At 41.0% G+C, this 22,659-nt stretch overlaps 1 long non-coding RNA gene across 1 annotated transcript; it reads left to right on the top strand.

The window, feature by feature from the left end:
* Positions 1–1,235: 1,235 nt before the first annotated feature.
* On the top strand, positions 1,236–18,438 carry LOC132827204 (uncharacterized). The gene is made up of 3 exons (XR_009645981.1): positions 1,236–1,293; positions 11,715–11,878; positions 18,358–18,438. It is a non-coding gene; the product is annotated as an uncharacterized LOC132827204 (long non-coding RNA).
* The last annotated feature ends 4,221 nt before the right edge of the window (positions 18,439–22,659 follow it).

Below are 22,659 nucleotides of genomic sequence, written 5' to 3'. Positions count from 1 at the left end.
TATTCTGTGCACGAATATAGTTTCAGTACAGATCATTTAGTTTACAAGAACCCCCCTCCCCCTCCTATTCAATGCCACAATTCTGTAGCAAACTGGTTCGTAAAGCTGTGCAGCTTCCAGTGGGTTTGAATAATGTTGTTAGATAACTGCGAAATCCGACTCCAAAATATTCATCCCAGATGTTTAGTTTGGGTATCCCTCTGGGCTAATAAACTAAACAAAAGCAAACCTTGCAAAGCTAAAGCAATGAAAACCAGGCTACATAAACCAAGGGAAGTTTACATGACTGTTGTGCAGAAGAAACAATTGCATGAAATTTTAAAGTTAAGCCTGTGGGCTTTCCAAACATTAGCTGCACATCTCAGTGACTGTCATAACCCCTTCGTTATTCGTTACGTTAATCAGCTCAGGTTACAACCGCACATATGGCTGCATGTTTGCATCTATACTAATCTGATCAACAAATTTAAATTATTTCGCATTATCATCTTCATCTTCGGAAATTCTTCCCTCAATCCTGTGCACATTCACGTCCTTAAAGGAGACTTGTTAGGCTATGGGAGAATTTTACTCAAAGTAAAGCAGTGCTTTCGTTTCGTGGTTAATAATTTCGAGCATCGTTTCTTCAGAGCAGTTCAAAAGAGTGTCACGGATTTGGCAGTAACTTGAGCTGTTTGATTCGGAGCAACTCCATTCGACATTAGTAATGAAGCGAATCGTACCAAACTCCCTGCTGAGAGAAAGGCGGCCGCCTTTTCTGTACGGCTAGCGTTGAGAAATATTGTTATTTCAGTATTTCCAACAACCGTGGGTAAATGTCAGTGTTTGTTCGTTTACAAGCTCCTTTACCAGAACTGCAGAACTGGGGGTGGGGGGGGGGGGGAGAAAAACCATGCCTGCAGTGAACATAAAGAATGTTTTAACTTCTCCAAGCTGCCCTTCCAGGAAAGAAGCTGAATAAACAAACCCTGCCTCTTGTAGAACACGCAAAGCAGTTCTCCATGGGGGGGGGGGGGGGGTGAGCTCACGAAGATACATCTGTAACACTAATATAATGTCACCCGCAAAAATACACTGACTTTGACCATTATTGGTTCTATTTTATTTCGTTTTTGCGGGGTGCGACTTTTTGAAAATTACTGTTACTAGTTTTGCCTTAAGTTTCGATTAACATGTTACAACTGCAAAAGGGGAGAGGAGAATTAACTTCGACATACGCATCCAGCTTACACCAAAGCAAATAAAAGTACTTTTCTCGAATGTAAAATGACGAAATGGAGGTGAGATTGAAAGGTAAGGTAGCCCCGAGTTTAATGAAACAATCTACAGGCTATTTGTTCTTTTGTATATATCATAGAGTGCGATTGCGTTTGAGAGTGATGATGTTCCTTCGCTATAGCGTGTACATTAACAGCTGTGGTAATTGAGTCTGTAAAGTCCATCGCATTTAGTTCTAGACTATTGCTTCATAGACAAGACAAAGAAGACTTAAAAGCAGTTTGAAAAGACTAGCCTTTGAATGGCTACTATTCAATTTGTATTTCATTCCCCGCTGGTCATGGAATTGAGATCAGAACAAAAAGTGAAAACACATGGCTGAGGTCAGCAGGATCAGAGAACCACCACATACAGCAAAGGCTACAAAAAGCAATGGGAACTTGTGTGAAGAAATAGATTGTATAAACAGAGCCTGCTATCGTCTGCACACTATTATCCTGTAATTTACACGGTATGGGAGCAAAGACATGTATTAAATAGTGAGATGTTTCACCACTTTTCAAACCCTGCTTCATGCCAGTCAACTTCAATGTGCATCTGGGCATGTCTGAAATTCTTTTGCTAATGTGTTTATTTAAACTATCCGAGAGAAATTATTACATCACCAGTAAATCATGTTTATACATGCCGAATTTTCCTTTCAAGTTGCCAATACTGCAGCATGGTTTTAATTGCATAATAACGTCAAGATTAAAATTGTAAAATAAACGTTATGATTTATAGTGAAATGAAGTGATGGACAAAAGGTGGCAAAGGAATCTAAACTTGGTTGTTACACCTTAGCCAAAAGCACTGTCACCATGGTAGAAAGTGCAGGATTGCATCAGCAAGAGCAATCAGTAAGAACATTGTGATGTTTCTAATGGTAGGTGGGAGTAAGAATGCTGTGCTTTCTACCATTTGAATGGTTTGAAAATACCCGAATGAACTAAGTAATTGTGTTGATGGTTGGGAAGGGTCATCAGATGCCATTGCAGATGGCATCTTATGAAATGTTATTTTGATCCAAATTGTTTCAAATAAAATAAAATCTTGGGATTTTTTTTGAGGAAAGGTGGCTGTGGAGGGGAAATCGACTAGTTGAAAATCTCGATGTGACAGATCAAATCCATCAGAAGTACAGGGTAGTTAAAGATGAAAGGCCTGATCTATGACTGTACTAAATGTCCCATATACTGATGGCCCAGTAAAATATGCAAACACCACGCAAGAACTATCGAATGATCCACTGGCAACATGTAATAAACATGAGATTTCTGGCGGATTCTTGAATTGTTTGAAGCTTCATTTGCATACCGGTATTTATCATGATTGTGGTAAATGTGAGTAACCTCCTATTCCAAAGTAAAGCTATAGTTTAGAGCTGAGGACTTATTCCGTCGTTCTCTGTAATCACGGTTTGTCCAAAACGCTGAAGATAGTAAGGGGAGCCATTGCACTCTGTTGTGCCAGGTAACTGCACACAGCGAGAAGAATCCTTCCCACCAGGTGTTCAGCCCTGCCTCTGAACTGTATAAACATTGCTGCTTTCAAAGACAAATGTTCCAAACTTTCGGCTGGACTAACACCAATCAAATGTAAAATGGGTTGGGTGTGTGTGGAAGTAGAACAATCGACAAATTCAACTCTCAGTCCTTGAAACTAGTTCTTGAATGTATTGTCACAGGCTCCTGCCGTATGGAGTATTTCTGTAACCAACTGTTCCCTACTCTGCATTACAAATGTTCTCCTAGTCTAATGGGACTGAAAGTTTATAAGGGTTTAGCTACAGTGTGCCCCTTGGCGCGATATGTTGTTATAGCAAGAATAAAAATACTAAGTTAGCTGACTGTTTTAAACAAAATAAAGACGGAGAGCCGTAAAGTAACCGCGTGTGACCACTGAGGGATTCAAACAAGCCGGAAGAAATTGGAAATGGTGCTTAGAGTGTAACCTGACAACTCCAAGTCTCTGAAGCGGAATCCGCAAAATATATAATGAAGAGGTGGTCAAGGAACTAGCAAACCAGACCTTCAAATAAAAAGGCAAAGTTTGTGCAATAAAGTCGAGGGACACAGATCCAAGTATCACTGCCCCTCCCATTGCTGTCAAAACAATGACAGTTTCAGGTGATTCTGATGCTGTTATAAAGCTGACAGTAAATTCAACTAAAGGCACCAAAGTGAACGCTGTCATTTCTAAAACAACCACCCGATGAAGGAGCGTCGCTCCGAAAGCTAGTGCTTCCAATTAAACCTGTTGGACTATAACTTGGTGTTGTGTGATTTTTAAACTTCTAAAACAATATATTGGATCTGGTAATTTGCTAACATGAAATTTCCTTAAACGGGGCGTTGTTATATTAAGATGGTACTAAGCACGAGTTTCATGTGGGCAATGTTCAGTAATTAAGTAAGTTGCCTCATATAAGATAACAAGCAGCATTCCCTTGCAAAGAACAATTTAACATTACACTTCCATTCGTATTCTTTTGTTTACCGGAGAGACAAGTTCTGTGCTGGCCTGGTTTTTTTTTGAGTCTACACTAGGGACTTGAAATGTATAAATGTGGCCCTTTCTCCCTGATCTTTTCCCACCCATTCCCTTTTGCGCCACTGATCCCGTGATCACGTTCTCGGGCGCTGAGGACCACATCAACCGACTCGGAACACGGTGGTGTGTTTGATGAGAGGTGGTTAGAACTCAATCTATTGAGATAACGGTAAAAACTATTTATAAATACGTCGCAGACATGCCGGATGGTCCCTGACACAGAATTCCGAATTTGAAACAAATTCCCCGGGTTACTGATGGAAGAATTCATCTTGGTTTTAATGTAGCCTTGACTTGCTGCCGTTTAGCTCGGGACGTCTTTGTATCAGCAGCTGGCACATTGTTTCATTCCCTCACTTTGATCAGGATCGCTTCTTTCAGTGTCACCCAACGTGATCCTATTTGAGGATTTTCCTATTTGGCACTGGGCTGGGAATGGGGAAGGGCAGCGCAGAGCTCAGTTTTACAGTAACAGGCAGCCCATACATTAACAGCAGATTACTTACAAAACTCTGAAGCCATTTTAAGTGTCAATCTTTGAGGTAAACTGGCGAGCGCATTGGCTGTTCGCTGCTTCTGTCCTTCGCTGAGCAGAAGCCCTCCCGTCGATATCTCCGCCACTCCCGCTCGCTAGCAGTGGGAGTAAGATACCTATTCCTTGCTGCGGTTATTTGATGGTATTTATCAAAGGGTTTAAGCACTGAACCTGTTGCTCCCCTCTCCAGCAATAATGTCCCGAGTTTTTACAACATCCCAGAAACAGGAAGTCGTCAATCTAACCTTTCAGAGGGCTGACACACCGTTGTGTTTATCAATAGCAAATATATTAAAAAGAAGAAACAACCTTTTCTAAATGTCTCAGAAAGTAGCGAACTTCTAGCAGCTTTCTGCCTGGATATATTGTCCTTTGTTGCATGCTAATCTCTACTCACTCATTAAAAGGCGTGCACAGAGGTATTCCTGCACACTTTTAGAAACTAAATAACTGGTTCGACAGTAAGATTTTCCAGCAGCGAAACGCATTTAAACAACTGTGCTGGTAACATTTTTTTCAGATAAATATTTGGCTGTTTCACAAGGCCCACACTGGGCCTGTGGAAGCGCAGGGCTGAACAGTGCTTCGGACAGTGGAGTGAAAATCCTTTAGTCCTGACCTTTAGGGGAAAAATCTACCCGAGTACAAACCAGTTAGAAATGTATACAAAGTCACAAAGAGTTTATATTCCTCGCCAGTTTAATATATTCTCATTAATATAGCGCGAGTAATTTGTAAAGGGATAAACATATTAATTTGCAAGTTAACTAATGTAAATAAGACTTAATTTAATCGGAGCAATGTTATCATTTACTGCTTCCACAGGGTTTAGTAGCTCAGAACGCTATTCCTAATTTTAACTGCAAAGAAATATAATTGAGTTGACTTCGTTTTAGTCGAACGTTGCTATGTTTCATTGTAAAATAACATTCAAAAGGAAGCTTTAAAGTGTCAATTATAACTCAATGCACATATACCATAATTGAGGTGCTGATAGTATTCTCCACAGCAAAAGACCCAGGAAGCAATGCATTGAGTCCCCGATCCACTGCTTGTGTGTTCTCTTTTTTTTTGATGAATTTTGAAGAGATAGTCATCTAATTAAATTTAAATTAAGCAGGCAAAGTTATGAAATCCAAATCACAACATTTGGCCATTTAATATGCCCTTCAGAATACAACTTTAACAAAATTATCCATCATAACTTCCAAAAATATCAGACATGTTCAGAACAGGGCAAAATAAATCTCCACCCACTTTAATCTTTAAAATGGTGACAGTGATCCCTGTATTGATTATTGAGGTAGTAAAATATTAAAATTTTAAAAAGTAGTCAGATGTCTTAAGTATTTAAGGTGATCATAACACAAAACAGAGAGGAAAGGCTCAATTAACATTACACAACTCCATCTTCTTCAGGTTCTTCCTTTGTATTGATAGTCTGTCAGTCATTTCTGTTTTTTGTCAGTAAGTTTGATAACAAACAATGGAATGATACTTAGTGAGCGCCAATATTGTTCAGGGTCTATAGGCCACAGGTGTGCTTAGTCAGGGGAGTGCCCTGGGTGTGTACCACATCTTACTGGTGTTAGTCTTCAGGGGCCTTGTCCTCTTGCTGGGACCATCTATCACTTCCACTGTTCCTGACTTCATCCATCAGGAGGGATGATGTCCCTATCCACACCAGATGAAGCTGACGATGCTGTCTCTTGATATAGCTCACTGGCCATGGAAATAATGTATGAGGAAATGTCTGCTTGGGACCTAAATGAGAGTTGAGAGCACTGATGGCGACCAACTAACCTCATCTGCATTTGAAACCAAAAGTGCGCAGCTGCATTAGACTTCACTCAGGACAATATCCAGGACAAAGTAGCCCATTTGACTGGCACCACATCCAAAAAGATCCATTCCCTCCACCACTGATGCTCAGTAGCAGTAGTATGTAACATCTACAGGATGCACTGCAGAAATTCACCAAAGTTCCTTAGACAACACCTTCCAAACCCAAGATCACCATCATTTAGAAAGACAAGGCAGCAGACATATGGGAATACTGCTTGCAAGTTCCCTTTCATGTCACTCACCATTCTGACTTGGAAAAACATAACTGCTACTTCAGTGTCACTGTACTTAAGTCTTGGAACTCCCTCTCTGCAAACCTTGTGGATCTACTGACACTACTGTGTTTCAAGAAGGCAGTTCACCATCACCTTCTCAAGAGTGTCTACAGCCAGCAATGCCTGTATCCCGTGAGTGAGTAAAACAATAATATCCTTCATTTAACCCATTCCAGTTTCATTTTAATAAGAAATGACTGCTTCAACTTTGCACTCCAAATTCAGCACCACATTGAATTTACACAACATAATGTAAAATCAAAACAAAGAGTTGAAGAGCCTTAGTGGCTAGCTCTCATGTCTCTGAGATGGAAGGAACTAGGCTCAAATCTCATTCCAGGACTGGCTTGCCCCTTTTGCTGACAAGTCAGCATATGTTGGTACTGGTCCCCATCTAGAAACATGGAAAGAGTTAATGGGTGGAAGGACAGCGTCCATTGTAGAGTTGCCTGTCAAATGCAAAATTGATGGCTGATATGAGCAACCAGCTTTGCGGTGACCCCATGTAACATGGGTAAAAGGCCAAAGAAGGATTCAAAGCAAAGCAACAAAACTGAAGCTGGAGATCTGAAACAAAAACAAAAATTGCTGCAGCAGGACTGGCATCAGCTGTTGGAAGAAAGCAGAATTAATGTTTCAGAGCAGATGACTCTTCATCAGAACTGGTGTCACCACGTTGAAACATTGCTTTCTTCCCACAGATGCTGCCAGGTCTGCTGAGTTCCTCTAGCAGTTTTTGCCATGCAGCTTGAGTCTACCAGTTCCAAAAATTCTTATCCAGTCACCCTGCAGATGCTGTGACCTGACATAAGCACCCTGCCATAAACTGCCAACTAAAGATGTTGCAAAGCAGAAAACACGTCTTTTGCTAAATTTGTAATGTAAAGTATGGCTCCACAAGGCCCATCTTTAAGGTTTCCAAGCTGTTCTGTGTGTATGCACCTGTGACATCCTGGCACAGACATTTCAGTGCAGATGTATAAATGGTCGTGACAGGCAGAGGCATCATGGGACTAAAGTCAGAAATAAAAACAAAAAACATTGGAAATGCTGAGCAGGATATGCAGTATCTATAGATAAATTATAGTTAACATACCATCAGACTTTGGAGACAAATATAACTCTCCAAACCAAAAGTGAATCTTGGTTGGATTTTATTGAGAATATGCATCCAGTTTTGGTTTCTTCAAATGGAAGGTATAACCAAGACATTGAAAATGGTTCAGAAGAAGACTACGACAATGATCCAAAGTAATCAGTGTCAGTTACTCAAATAAGTTTAAAAGTGTGTCCATTTGCTTTGGAAATGGGTACGGAAGGGTGTTTTAATAGAAGTATAGAAAATAGCAAAAGCACTAGATTTTCTTTATTAATTCATGGGATGTGGCTGTCTCTAGCTGGGCCAGCACTTATCGCCCATTTCCAGTTGCTCTTGAGAAGGTGATGGTGAGTGCCTTTTTGAAGTGCTGCAGTCCCATGGGTGTGGAGACACTTGCAATGCTGTTAGGGAGCAAGTTCTTGGATTTTGACCCAGCTACAATGAAGTAACAATGACATATTTCCAATTTAGGGTGATGAATGGCCTGGAAAGAAACTTGCAGGTGGTGATGTTTCCATGTATCTGCAGCCTTTGTCATTCTAGGTGATTTAGAAACTGCTGAGTTACTAAGTTACTGAAATGCATCTTATTAATGGTACACGTTGTACTACTGTGAATCAGTGCTGAAGGGAGTAAATGTTGCATATGACGGATAAGAGTTAATGAACCTGACTGCTTTCCTCTTGATGATGTTGACCTTCCTGGAATCCAACTCAGCATCAGTAAGCAGATTGTTGCTGAGTGAATACAATAGCACATTAATAATCACCTCCATCTGAAGCTATTTACTGATAATACCGAAGTGAGTCAAATTGGTTGAATACTAGCAACTATGATGCTGGGGACCTCAGAAGGAGGATGACTCATCTTCTCAGAACTTCTTACTGAAAAATGAATGCAAATGCTTCAGGCTTGTTTTCAGCTCTGATGTGAGAGGCTCCCCCATCATTGAGTATAAAGACATTTGTGGAGTATCCTCTGCCTGTTTATTGCTTAATTGTATGTCGCGATCCATGACTGGATATGGGAGTACTGTAGAGCAATAATCTGACCTGTGGATTGTGGGATTGTTTTGTCCCGTCCATTTCTTGCTTCTTCCATTGTTTGGAATGTACATAATTCTGTGTTGTGGCTCACCAAGTTGACAGCTCATTTTTAGGTATGCCTGGTGCTACCAGGTTTGCTGATATCCCTAGAATTCCTCCTCTGCTCTTCATTGAACAATGATTGACACGATGACTTGATCATAATGATAGAGTGGTGGATATGCCAGGCTTTGAGGTTGATTAGAGTGGTGCTAGAAAAGCACAGCAGGTCATGTTGCATTCATCAGGGATTTTGCCCGAAACACCAATTTTCCTGCTCCTCGATGCTGCCTGATCTGCTGTGCTTTTCCAGCACCACTCTAATCTAGATTCTGTTTTCCAGCATCTGCAGTACTCACTTTTACCAGTCTTTGAGGTTGCAGATTTTGGTTGGATAGAATTCAACTGCTGATGATGGCCCATGGCACTTCATTATATGCAATATTGAGTTGCATGATCTGTTCTGAAAAGGAATCCTGATGAAGGGCTTATGCTCGAAACGTCGAATTTCCTGTTCCTTGGATGCTGCCTGACCTGCTGCGCTTTTCCAGCAATACATTTTCAGCTCTGATACTCCAGCATCTGCAGACCTCACTTTCTCCTTGCATGATCTGTTGGAAGGTTGCCCATTTAGCATGCTAATACGGCCATGCCGCACAATGGATGCTATTCTCAATGTAAAGATGGGACTTTGTCTCCACAGTGGTTGTCCATTGGGAACTCCCAACAACACTGTCATGGACAGATGCATCTGCAGCAAATAGATTGGTGAGGATGAGGTCAAGTAGGTCTTTGCCCCTGGATGGTTCCTTCACCACTTGCTGCAGACCAGCTGACTCAGTCATGACGCTACCAAGCCAGTCTTGGTGATGGACATTGAAGTCTCCCACCCAGAGTACATTTTGTGACCTATCATCCTCAATGCTGCTCCCAGGCAGTTTTTTAACATGAATGAAGACTGATTCATCTGCTGAGGGAAGAGTGGTATGTGCAATCAGCAAGAAATTCCCTCTGATTGCATAACACTCTGCCACTACCTCTTCTGGGTCTATACATCCAGTGAGACAGGGCATACCCAGGGATCATAATGGTGGTGCCTAGGACATTTTCTGTAAGGTATGAATCTGTGAATATGACCAGATTAGGTTGTTGCTGCATTGGTCTGTTGGACAACTCTTCCACTTTGGCTCAAGCTCCTGGATACTAGTGAGGAGAACTTTGTCGGGTTGATAGGGTTGAGTTTCCCATTGTTATTTCTAGTGCCTAGGCTGATGCTGTGTTGTCTATGAGTTTCATTCCTTGCTTTAGACATTGTGGCAGTTTTTTTTTTATGCAGCTGAGTAGTTTAGTAGAATACTTCAGAGGACAATTAAGAGTCAACACTTTGCTGGGTTTGGAGTCAAGACCAGGTAAGGGTGGCAAATTTCTGTTCCTGACAATAAATTATTTCAAACTTGATAGGTTGGGTTAGGCTACAAATCATGAATAGAAATTATACAACTGTAGGGCATTGTTGCACATGAGACAGTTTTTCTTTTTCCAGGTGAGGTGAGGTATGTCTGTGGTTAGGCCAGCAGGCTGGGCCTACTAACCATTTGCGGGGAGACTGTGTCCTGGCAGTTGGTCTTGTCTTCAGTGCCTTGGGGAGTGCGAGATGAGGAGTGGAAAATTCTAGTTCTTTGATAAGTCCATGAAAGAGAAACTCAATTTTGTTAAAACTCATTTGAAATCTCATTTTAAAAGATACCAAAAACGGAAGGTCTACTAGTTAATCAACTGCAATTGGCATAATCATTTCCAGTTGATGAACAGTAGCATTTTGAGGTAATCTGACCAAAAGAACACCCTACATAAAAGTCCATGCACATTTTCACCAAACTTTCAACCAAACCACATAATGTCAAAAAGAATGATGTCAAGACGTAAATGTCATCCGGTTTGATGGGATACACAAGGAGGATTACTCTTTGTGGCAATGAAGTCATATTTTTCAGAGAATAGCACTACATACTTGGCAGAACATGAGAGTTAGTGTTCATTCTATGTACAATAGCTGAAAGCTTTCTGAACAAACGTGGAAGAAAATGGCAAACTCAGGAACATTGGTATGTGTTATTAAGTCATTATATTCCTCTGAGTGTGCAACAAGCCATTAGGCAATGAACAATTAATAATTGACAATGAACCATACTTGAGAAAGGAACACCTCAAGCCATAATCTAATCATATCCATACCATCGATTTGGAATCAACTTACTATGACCATGTTTGGGAATCTGGTCAGTGGTGAAGTGTCATGTGGTCAGCCAATGAACTGTCTTTTGAATTTTTAACAAAGCTGCTTTCTCCATACTATAGATTTCTCTTTCTTACTCTCTAGCTTTCCTGCAAGCTTGACTCCTACATGCTATGGGCAGTGTTTATAAGAATCAACCAACAACTGCTGACTCCAGAAAACTAAGTAGAAATTAAACATCAACTTTGCAAATCCAGAATTCAGAGAAATCCTTGAGACCCATCTAAAGTTTCCAAAACATCAGTCCACCAAAACTAATCAATTAAACTTTCCTGAACCTGTCTAAGAATTTATGATTTTTATCCAGATCAATTGTCAGTTACAATACCATTCTCTTTTTAAAAAAAATCTGACAAGAAAACCTGCTGTGTGTGTCATTTGCAGTTATAGTGTTCATTTATACAGCACGGCACACACTGAATTGAAAAGTGATTTTTTTTAAAAAAAGCTTGTTGCAGTCAAAAGAGGAAAACCGTTCAGTCCCTTCTCAGTTACCCTGACAATAAGATAATCCAGTCCTGTAACACCATAGACCAAATATCTGTGTTTACCAACATGCCTCAAGATTGAATTGAGATAATCCCCAGCCAGGAAAGCTAAGCTGGAGGGGATGGTGTGATACCATTGCAGAGGTTAGATTCCCTACAGTATGGAAACAGGCCCTTCAGCCCACAAGTCCACACCATTCCCCTAACCTATATTTACCCATGACTAATGCACCTAACACGATGGACAATTTAACATGGCCTGCACATCTTTTTAATTGCAGGAGGAAACCGGAGCACCCGGAGGAAACCCACGCAGACAAGGGGAGAATATGCAAACTCCACACAGATAATCACCCAAGGCAGGAATCGAACCTGGGTCCCTGGCACTGTGAGGCAGCAGTGCCAACCACTGAGCTACTGAGCCACCCACAAGACTGGGTTCCTGGTAATTGAGCAGCCAGATTATTTTGTTGGAATAAAAATATTTCAACCATTCTTCTGTTGGGCCTCACCCGTTCTGTTGGCATTGCAACAGATTGAAGTGTTCACATTCTAACCAATTTGAACCTGAAATGACAAGTTAGAGTTATTTTTGTAAATTTATTCTTTCATTGGATGTAGGCACCCGTAATAAGGCCAGAACATGTTACCCAGCAAACATACCCTTAATTGAGTGATTCTCCAGATCATTTAAGAGGATCCTTGTGTCAATCACATTGCAGTAGGACTGGCATCACATTGGCCACATGGGATTAGGGCAGCTGATTTCCTTCCCTAAAGAATATTAATTAACCAGATGGGGTTTTACAACAATAAATATAGCTCTTACTGCCATGATTTCAATATTAGTGGGATATACGGTCTGAAGCAGGCCATACTGCAAACACTTGGTGGGCAGGTCTTTTCAAGATATAGCTGTTAATACCACCTCTATTTTGAATTCGTGAACAGCCCTGAGTAATATATGAAGAATAAGCTGCAACATTAATGAAAATCTGCTCCTTTTAGTTTTGTTCCCTTCCTTCCTCAGACTTAGAAGCAAACAACAAAAAAAATTGCATAGTATTGCAAGGGAAGACCTCTATGAAGAGGTCTCTTGGACTCAATATTCTTAAGCTTATTCCTTTCCTTTTATTGGATGTCCAAATAGCCACCCAGATAGTAATAGTGATGCTTTACAGGAAGCTAGAACCTTGCAATAATGTTTGCAACCCATGTACAGGATACACTTAGTGTGTGTGACTAGGTAGACCACAGATGAAGAGAAGCATTTGGTAGTGCAGATGACGGGAAGGAATCTAACAGTCAGATCATAGAATCCCTACAGTGTGGAAACAGGCCCTCTGGTCCAACAAGTCCACACTGACCCTTCGAAGAGTAACCCACCCAGACCCATTCCCCTACCCTATTATCCTGTATTTACCCTGACTAACGCGCCTAACCTACACATTCCTGAATACTTTGGGCAATTTAGCATGACCAATTCACCTAAACTGCACTTGCTTCAGTGACTTACTGTTTTGTGAAAATCGCAGTTGTCCAGTAAACTTGGGCAGCCAGCTCATGCTGTTGCCATTTCATGGTAAAGGAGATGAAATCAATGACCAAGGTGACTGTGGTATCAAGCACATGTTCGCAGTCTTTCACTGATATGAGCGAGGTTCTTACCTTGGCTTGAAGGATTTGGAGGTAAAAATGTTTAGGAAAGGGTGACTTGATTGGTTGCAGATGTTTTTATTGATAAACATATGTGAACACTATTTTTCAGCACACTCAGATTTACTTCCTTTCCTATGAATTGAATTTATAAACTTTTCTTTTACATGTAATAATGTTTCAGATTGACATTAGAAAAGCTATGAGCCAGAGTCTGTGCTGTCATAATAAACCTACTCTGCTATTGCAGGTAGAAACCAACTAGTTTTCTTTTCTAGTCAGAGATATCCAATGTATTGAGACTGCTACCTATTATTAGGAATTGTACCACCCTTACAAACTGCTCTAATTATCCTATTCCTTAAACATTCAATCTTTAGCCTTTCAGTTCTTCTAATCAAACAACAGAACTCACAGTTTCCTTTTCTTTCTAATATGTTGCAAATATCATTACCATGCAATTCCAGGACGACTGTTTAATGTCAGTCTGGCTTATGTAATGCTCAGAGCTCTTAGATTACCATGGAAGGCAAGTGGAATTTTTGGCATTTATTGCTAAATGAATGGAATATTAAAGTAAGGAAGTACTGGTGCAGTTGTACAAAGCATTAGTGAGACCACATCTGGAGTACTGCATACAGTTTTGGTCCCCTTACTTGAGGAAGGATGTAATTGCATTGGAGGCAGTTCAGAGAAAGTTCACTAGATTGATTCCAGAAATGAAAAGTCTGTCTTATAAGGGAAGATTGAGCAGTTGATGCCTATACTCACTAGAGTTTAGAATAATGAAATATCTTTTTGAGATGAATATGATGCTATAGGGTATGACTAAGTGGACATAGAGTGGATATTTCCCCTTGTGGGGCAATCTAGAATGAGAGGTCATAGTTTTATGCCAAGGGATGTCAGATTTAAAACTGAGATGAGGAGGAATTACTTCTCTCAAAGCATCGTGAATCTGTGGAATTCACTACACCAGAGAGCAGTGGATGTCAGGACAGTGAATAAATTTAAGGAGGAGATTGATAGACTTTTATTTAGTAATAGAGTAAACAAGTATGGTGAGTGGGCAGGAAATTGGATTTGAAGTCGAGGTGAGATCAGCCATGATTATATTGAGTGATGGAGCTGAATTGCCTACTCCTGCTTCGAGTTCATACATTCTTATGGGCAAAGTCCCCAAAGGCATTCTGTGTTACTATGGTGCAATATTCCTCTTCATTGTCCTCGACATAGAGTTATAGAATGCCTACAGTGTGGAAGAGGTCATTTGGCTCATTCAGTCCACACTGACTCTCCAAACAGCATCCTACCCAGACCTATCACACGACCGCTCCCCACTCCCCATCCCCCCTACTCTATCCCTGTAATCCTGCATTTCCCAGGATAAATTCATCTATCCTGGGTGTCTGTATGGAATGAGCTGCCAGACTAAATGGTGGAGGCTGATACAATTACAGCATTTAAAAGGCATCTGGTTGGGTACATGAATAGGGATATGATTAGATCAGGATGTCTAGGCGAAAGTCTCCAGCAGATTCTGGAAATTAGAGTTGAGAGTGTGGTGCTGGAAAAGCACAGCAGGTCAGGCAGCGTCTGAAGAGCAGGAGCATCGACTTTTGAGGTAAAAGCCCTTCATCAGGACGTTTAGGATATCTGGTCAGCATGGATGAGTTGGACCAAATGGTCTGTTTCTGTGCTGTACATCTCTATGGCTCTATGACCATGGGCAATGCAGCACGGCCAGTCCATCTAACCTGCACATCCTTTGACTGCAGGGGGAAACTAGAGCACCCGGAGGAAACCCATGCAGATATGGGCAGAATGTACAAATTCCACGCAGTCACACGAGGGTCAAATTGAACCCGAGTCCCTGGTGCTGTGAGGCAGCAGTGTTAACCACTGGGCCACCATACTGCCCTAGTCATCTCTAGTTTTAAACATGTACAGAGGAACCTCAATTATGCGAAGGACATGGGAGGGTAGTATTTTGTTTGGTTAATCGAATGTCAAATCACATGGGTTAGCCAAGCATCAGGACCTTGTGATCTTGCTGGATAATCCGAAATTCGGATAATCGAATGCCAGTTAATCGAGGTTCCTCTGTATGTAGAATTGATGTGGCATGGGTGCAACTCACATACCCCAATACCTGCAACATAAACATATTGCCTACAATTACCTTCACTTGTAATTGAAGTGTTAATTCAATTACAACTGTTCACTTTTGCTTTGCCCTCAAGATTTCGCCTTTGGTGTTTTGGTGATCAAAAGCCAATGAGTAGGTGCAGCAAGCAATTAGGAAGTAAGTTTGAATAGAGGAGTAGCAAATTCTTACTTCAAATAGATAGAATGTTGGTTGGATTGCACTTGTACTATTGCATCCATTTTAGTCTCTTTATGTCTGGCTATTGCTATACAGGGAGTGCAATGAAGGTACACCGAAGTTGCTCCAAACCAAATTCCTTGATCCAATCCACAGCTAGGTCCCTAAATCTGAACAAAGTAAACTACAAAGGCATAAGGGGTGAGTTGAATGCAAGAGGTTGGGTAACTTCATTAAAACGCATGATCGCAGACAGTCAAAACTTCATATTTAGGAAATTAATGTATGCATTGCAGCAGTTAAAAATACATTGTCGGCAAAAAAAAATAACAGGAAAAGTGGCCCAACTATGGTTAATAAAATAAACTAAGGCTGCTATCAGATTCAAAGTGAAGATCTAAATTTGCTCAGAAAATGGAGCAAGTCTAAGGACTGGCAAACTTTGGAATTCAGCCCACGTGGATATGAAAGTTGCATATGAAGAGAAAAATAAAATATGAGAGTAAGTGTGCAATGAACATAAAAGCAGGTGCAAAAAAGAATGTAAAAAGTGCAATATTAGTAAAGACAGATATAAGCCCCTTGTAGTCTAAAATAGGAGAATTGATAATGGAGAACAAGGAAATTAATAATTTTGAACAAGACACAAAAACTTTCCTAGAAGTGCTATGGAGGCAGCTGTCCTTTGTGAAGGAAGAATTGAAGGAAATTAATATTGCTGACAAAAAGTGCTGGAAACATTAAGGTAATGAAACGCTTGAAATTTACATCCCATTGTACTAAAGAAAGTGGCCATGGGATTAGTGGATAAATTGGTTGCCATTTTCTAAATTCTGTAGTTTCTGGAAAAGTCCAGACAGATTGAAGAGTGGCAAATGTAACCCCCTCTGTTTAAAAAAAGGGAGGAAAGGAGAAAACTGGGAATTACAGAATATTTATTCTAGCATCAGTACTAGGAAACATGTTGGAGTCTGTCATAAAAAATGTGATAAGAGAATACTTAAAAAATACCACCAATATTACACAAAGTCAACATGGATTTTTGAAGGGGAAATTGTGTTTGACAAATCTACTGAAGCTTTTTAAGGACATCAATAGATGTAGAGTAGATGACGGAGAATCCATGGATGTAGTGTATTTGAATTTTCTGAAAGCTTTTGATAAATTATGACATAAAAGATTGTCATGCAAAATCAAAATATGAATGAGATTCAGTCAACAGTCAAGAAATGAAGGGTGCGAGTGAAAGTGTCATTTTCAGAGTGGAAGGTGAAGGTACGTCAGGTACCTGGATGAAGGAATCAAATGTAATATTTCCAAGTTTGCCAATGACACAAAAATAGGTAGGTGTGAGAGTGGTGAAAAGGACATAAAAAGGCTTCAGAGTGATTTAGACAAGTTGAATGCACAAATACATAATAGATGCAATATGATGTTGAGAAATATAAAGGTTTCCTCTTTGGTAGGGAAAACAGACTGAAAGAGTATTATTTAAATAGTGACAAGTTGGGAAATGTTGATACGAAAAGGGAGTGCTTATACATCTGTCATTGAATGCAAGCAAGTAGGTGTGACAAACAGTTAGAAAGGCAAATGGTGTACAGGTCTTAACTACACAAATGTTTGAGTATAGGCCCAAGGAAGTCTTACTGAGATTTCTCACAGGGCAAGGTGAGACCACACCCGGAGTACTGTGTGTTGTTTTGGTCTCCTAACTTAAGAAAATATATACATGACATGGAGAGAGTGCAACAAAAGTTCACCAGACAGATTCCTGGGATGACAGGAAACGTTTGGTTCACTGGGCCTGAATTCATGAGCGTTTTGAGGAATGAGAGGTGATCTCATTGAAAGATGTAACTTTCTAACAAGGCTGCAGATTGAATACAGGGATGATGCTTTCCCCAGAGTCTAGAGCAAAGGGGTCACAGTCTCAGGATATATAGGCCATTTCAGACTGAGATGAGGAGCAATTTATTCACTCAGAGCTTAGGGAAACTATGGAATACTCTACCTCAGAAAGCAGTGGAGGTGAAATAGCAATAGATTACTAAAAGCTGCAAGTGCCAAGTGGTATGGGGAGAAAACTGGAAAATGGTGTTGAGATAGAAGCCTTGATCATGCAGAATGGTATAACAAGCTTTATGGGCTGAATGGCCTGCTCCTGCTCCTATTCTCTAAGTTTCCTGGTGAGTCTATTCCATGACGAGAAATTGGGCTAACTTCATCTGGAATATCGAAGAATGAGAAGTGATTTAATTGAAACAAAATGCTTAAATGGATAAATATTTTTTAAAGAATTCTGCATATTTCAATTCTAAGTGGTTTTCCTTACTTAAGAAATTGTTTCTGTTGGTTATACTACTTATAATAGATATTCTCCCTGTGTCTGCGTGGGTTTTATCCGGGTGTTCAGTTTCCTCCCACAATCCCAAGATGTGCAGGTCAGGTGAATTGGCTATGCTAAATTGCAAAGTCAGGGGTAAATATAGAGTAGGGGAATGGGTCTGGGTGGGTTACTCTTTGAAGGATCAGTGTGGATTTGTTGAGCAGGAGGGACTGTTTCATACTGTAGGGCATCAAATCTAAACTAATACTGAAAGGGATAGACAAGGTAGATGCAAATAAGTTGTCCAGAACTGGTAGACATAATTTCAAAAGTAGGGAAAGCCACTTAGGACTGAAATGAGGAGAATGTTTATACTCAGAGTATTGTGAACCTTTTTAATTCTCTACCTCAACCTAAAAGTTGTGTCATTCAGTATGTTTGAAGAAGAGATTGACCAATTTCTAAATGGCAATGATATAAAGGCCTATGGAGATAGTTCTGGAAAAGGCATTGGAGTGGATGATTAGTCAGGGTGAATGGCCTATTCTTGTTCATATGCTCCTTGAAATATTAGTTTGAGATTTACTTATATGTATATTCATTTATTCTGCAGGGTCTGAGGAGATGGTAGTTCACACATTCCTTGAATCGCTACAGAACTCCCCGTAATGTCCCACAATTGGAGAAGTCTGGAATATTGATCCAACAATAATAAAAAGATAGACGACCAAGTCAGAGTACCGGGTGACTTCAGTGGAAAATTAGAGATGGTGCAGCTTTTGTTCTTCTTGTGATTAGAGGTTGGAGCAAGGCAAACTATATGTTGCTGTCTTAATCTTGGCAATTACTGCATTAGATTCTGCAAATATCACATACCATAACACCGATACACCAATGCTATTTATTATTGATATTAATGACTTTGAAGTAGAAACATAAAGTAGCTAAGTTTGCTGACAATACAAAGCTAGCTGGAAAGGTAAGCTGTGGGAAGTACACAAGTAAGCTGCAAAGAGGTGTATACAGGTTAAGGGAGTGGGCAACAAGATGGCTGGTGGATTATAATGAAGGGCAGTTCACTTTGGTTATTAGAATAGCAAAGCAGAGTAATTTTTAAAAGGTTATATTTGTGTCCAATGCTAATGTAGCTGTCTCTTTGGCTTGAAATTCATATGATTTTGATGACATCTCTGTGAAGCTCTATGAGATGTTTTCAGTCTTAAAGGTGATACATAATTCTTTTTGCAGATTTGGGCAAGGGAATCATTGAGATTCTTAATCTCTATTGTAAACCTGAGAAAGAAAGTCATGGAAACCCAATCATCACTTGTGAATTAAGTGTTGTGAGGGCAAAGTTTTTTGATTCCTTCCTAGTTGAGTTACATTCGTATTTCTGTCACATAATCTGTAGATGGACAGTTTGTCTTTCTTTCTCACGTAAATGAGTGAATTGAATTTTCTGAATTAAAATCTTATATAGGTCATAAATGAGGCGAAAGTGAGGACTGCAGATGCTGGAGATGAGAAACAAGATTAGAGTGCTGCTGGAAAAGCACAGCAGGTCAGGCAGTATCCGGAGAGCCTGATGAAGAGTTTTTGTCCGAAACATTGATTTTCCTGCTCCTCAGATGCTGTTGAACCTGCTGTGCTTTTCCAGCACCACTCTAATCTTGGGTCATAAATGAGGTGACACAAAATCACATGTGCAACTGTGCATATGTAAATGGATACCAGCACATTGCATTGGAATAGATGTTCCCTTTTTAGACATGTGGCATGTAATTGTGATGTTCAACATTTATACTTATACAAGGCATTCAATAAGTTAGTACGCAGGTATAGCAAACAATTAGGAAAGCAATGATATATTGGCCTTTATTACTCAAAAGTTTAGAGTACAGGAATAAATACATTGTATTATGATTGTACAAGATTTTGGTGAGACTCTACCTGCAATTCTGTGTGCATTTTTGGCCTCCACATTTAATAGAAGATATATTTGCTTCAGAGACAGTACAGCAAATGTTCACTAAATTAGCACCTGGCATGATGGGGTTGCTCTGTGATGGGAGACTGAGCAAATGAGATCTATTCGCTGGAGGTGAGGTGAATGTGAGTTGATCACATAGAAATATATGATGAGGTAACTGCTGAGAGACTGTTCTGTTAGTCAGGGAATCAAAAACATGGGGGTACAATCTCAGGGTAAAGAGCTGATCATTTAGGACTGAGTTGAAGTCCAACTTTGCCACTCAAACAAAGATGTGTGAACCTTTAGCGTTCTCTAATGTAGAAGTTCTGGAGTTTCAATTGTTGAATGCATTTAAGGCTGGAACAGATAGATTTTTGGTTGCTCAAGGGATATAAAGAGAGGGCAAGAAAGTGGATTTGAAGCCACGATGATATTGAATAGCAGAGCAGGCTTGACTTGCCCTGTCCTATGTTCAGCTTTCTGAATAGTTTTGCAGCTCCTGACTTAAACCTTATAGATAGAGGATAAGATTTGAATGGAGAAAGTGAGGTCTGCAGATGCTGGAGATCAGAGCTGAAAATGTGTTGCTGGAAAAGCGCAGCAGGTCAGGCAGCATCCAAGGAATAGGAGATTGAACGTTTCGGGCATAAGCCCTTCTTCAGGAATGAGGAAAGTGTGTCCAGCAGGCTAAGATAAAAGGTAGGGAGGAGGGACTTGGGGGAGGGGCGATGGAGATGCGATAGGTGGAAGGAGGTCAAGGTGAGGGTGATAGGCCGGAGTGAGGTGGGGGCGGAGAGGTCAGGAAGAAGATTGCAGGTTAGGAAGGCAGTGCTGAGTTTGAGGGATTTGACTGAGACAAGGTGGGGGGAGGGGAAATGAGGAAACTGGAGAAATCTGAGTTCATCCCTTGTGGTTGGAGGGTTCCTAGGCGGAAGATGAGGCGCTCTTCCTCCAACCGTCGTGTTGTTATGGTCTGGCAATGGAGGATTCCAAGGACTTGCATGTCCTTGGTGGAGTGGGAGGGGGAGTTAAAGTGTTGAGCCACGGGGTGGTTGGGTTGGTTGGTCCTGTTTACCTGTACTTCCACGCACACGTCATCTGATCTTGATCAGATGGGCGAATGGGCTGAGAAGTGGCAGATGGAGTTTGATTTAAATAAATGTGAGGTGCTACATTTTGGGAAAGCAAATCTTAGCAGGACTTACGCACTTAATGGTAAGGTCCAAGGGAGTGTTGCTGAACAAAGAGATCTTGGAGTGCAGGTTTATAGCTCCTTGAAAGTGGAGTCTCAGGTAGATAGGATAGTGAAGAAGGCGTTTGATATGCTTTCCTTTCTTAGTCAGAGTATTGAGTACAGGAGTTGGGAGGCCATGTTGCAGCTGTACTGGACATTGGTTAGGTAACTGTTGAAATATTGCGTGCAATTCTAGTCTCCTTCCTATTGGAAAGATGTTTTGAAACATGAAAGGATGTTGGCAGGATTGGGGTATTTGAACTATAAGGGAGAGGTTGAATAGGCTGGGGCTGTTTTCCCTGAGGGGTGACCTTATAGTGGTTTGTAAAATCATGAGGGACTTGGATAGGATAAATAGACAAAGTCTTTTCCCTGGGGTGTGGGAGTCCAGAACTAGAGGGCATAAGTTTAGGATGAGAAGGGGAAGATATAAAACTGACCTAAGGGGCAACTTTTTCACGCAGAGGGTGGTACATGTATGGAATGAGTTACCAGAGGAAGTGGCGGAGGCTAGTACGATTGCAACATTTAAAAGGAATCTGGATGGATATATGAATAGGAAGGGTTTGGAGGAATATGGGCCAAGTGCTGGCAAATGGGACTAGATTGGGTTGGGATATTTGGTCAGTATGGACGCATTGGGCCGAAGGCTCTGTTTCTGTGCTATACATCTCTATGACTATATGACTGCACTGTATCAGTTGCACCTGATGTGGTCTCCTCTACACTGGGTAGACAGTAAATCAACTTGCGGATCGTTTCAGAGAACGTCTCTGGGAAACCTATGCCAACCAACCCCACCTCCCTGTGGCTGAACACTTCATCTCCCCCTTCCACTCTATCAAGGACATGCAGGTCCTGGGCCTCCTCCATTGCCAAACCCTTACCACCCGACACCTGGAGGAGGAATGGCTCATCTTCCATCTTGGGATTCTGCAATCACACAGGATCAATGTCCATAAGACCATAAAACATAGGAGTGGAAGTAAGGCCATTCGGCCCATCGAGTCCACTCCGCCATTCAATCATGGCTGATGGGCATTTCAACTCCACTTACCACTTACCAGCATTCTACCCGTAGCCCTTAATTCCTTGTGACATCAAGAATTTCTCAATCTCTGCCTTGAAGATCTTTAGTGTCCCGGCCTCCACTGCATTCTGCGGCAATGATTTCCACAGGCCCACCACTCTCTGGCTGAAGAAATGTCTCCGCATTTCTGTTCTGAATTGACCTCCTCTAATTCTAAGGTTGTGTCCATGGGTCCTAGTCTCTTCTCCTAATGGAAACAATTTCCTAGCATCCACCCTTTCCAAGCCATGTATTATCTTGTACGTTTCTATTAAATCTCCTCTTAATCTTCTAAACTCCAATGAATACAATCCCAGGATCCTCAGCCGTTCCTCATATGTTAGACCTACCATTCCAGGGATCATCCGTGTGAATCTCAATGTCGATTTCATCAGTTTCCTAATTTCCCCTCCCCCCACCTCATCCCAGCCCCAAGCCTCCAACTCAGCACCACCCTCTTGATCTGTCCATCTTACTTCCCACCGATCTGCTCCACCCTTCTATCTGATCTATTACATTTTCCACCTGCACCTTCATCAGCCTGTCACATTCCCAGCTGCTTCCCCACAGCCCTGCCCCCTCCCATTTATCTCTCAGCCTCGCCCCCAGCCCACAAGCTTCATTCCTGATGAAGGGCTCA

This window comes from Hemiscyllium ocellatum, chromosome 2 (genome assembly GCF_020745735.1).
Source record: "Hemiscyllium ocellatum isolate sHemOce1 chromosome 2, sHemOce1.pat.X.cur, whole genome shotgun sequence".
Taxonomy (NCBI): Eukaryota; Metazoa; Chordata; class Chondrichthyes; order Orectolobiformes; family Hemiscylliidae; genus Hemiscyllium; species Hemiscyllium ocellatum.
This window is presented reverse-complemented; position numbering and strand designations above follow the sequence as displayed.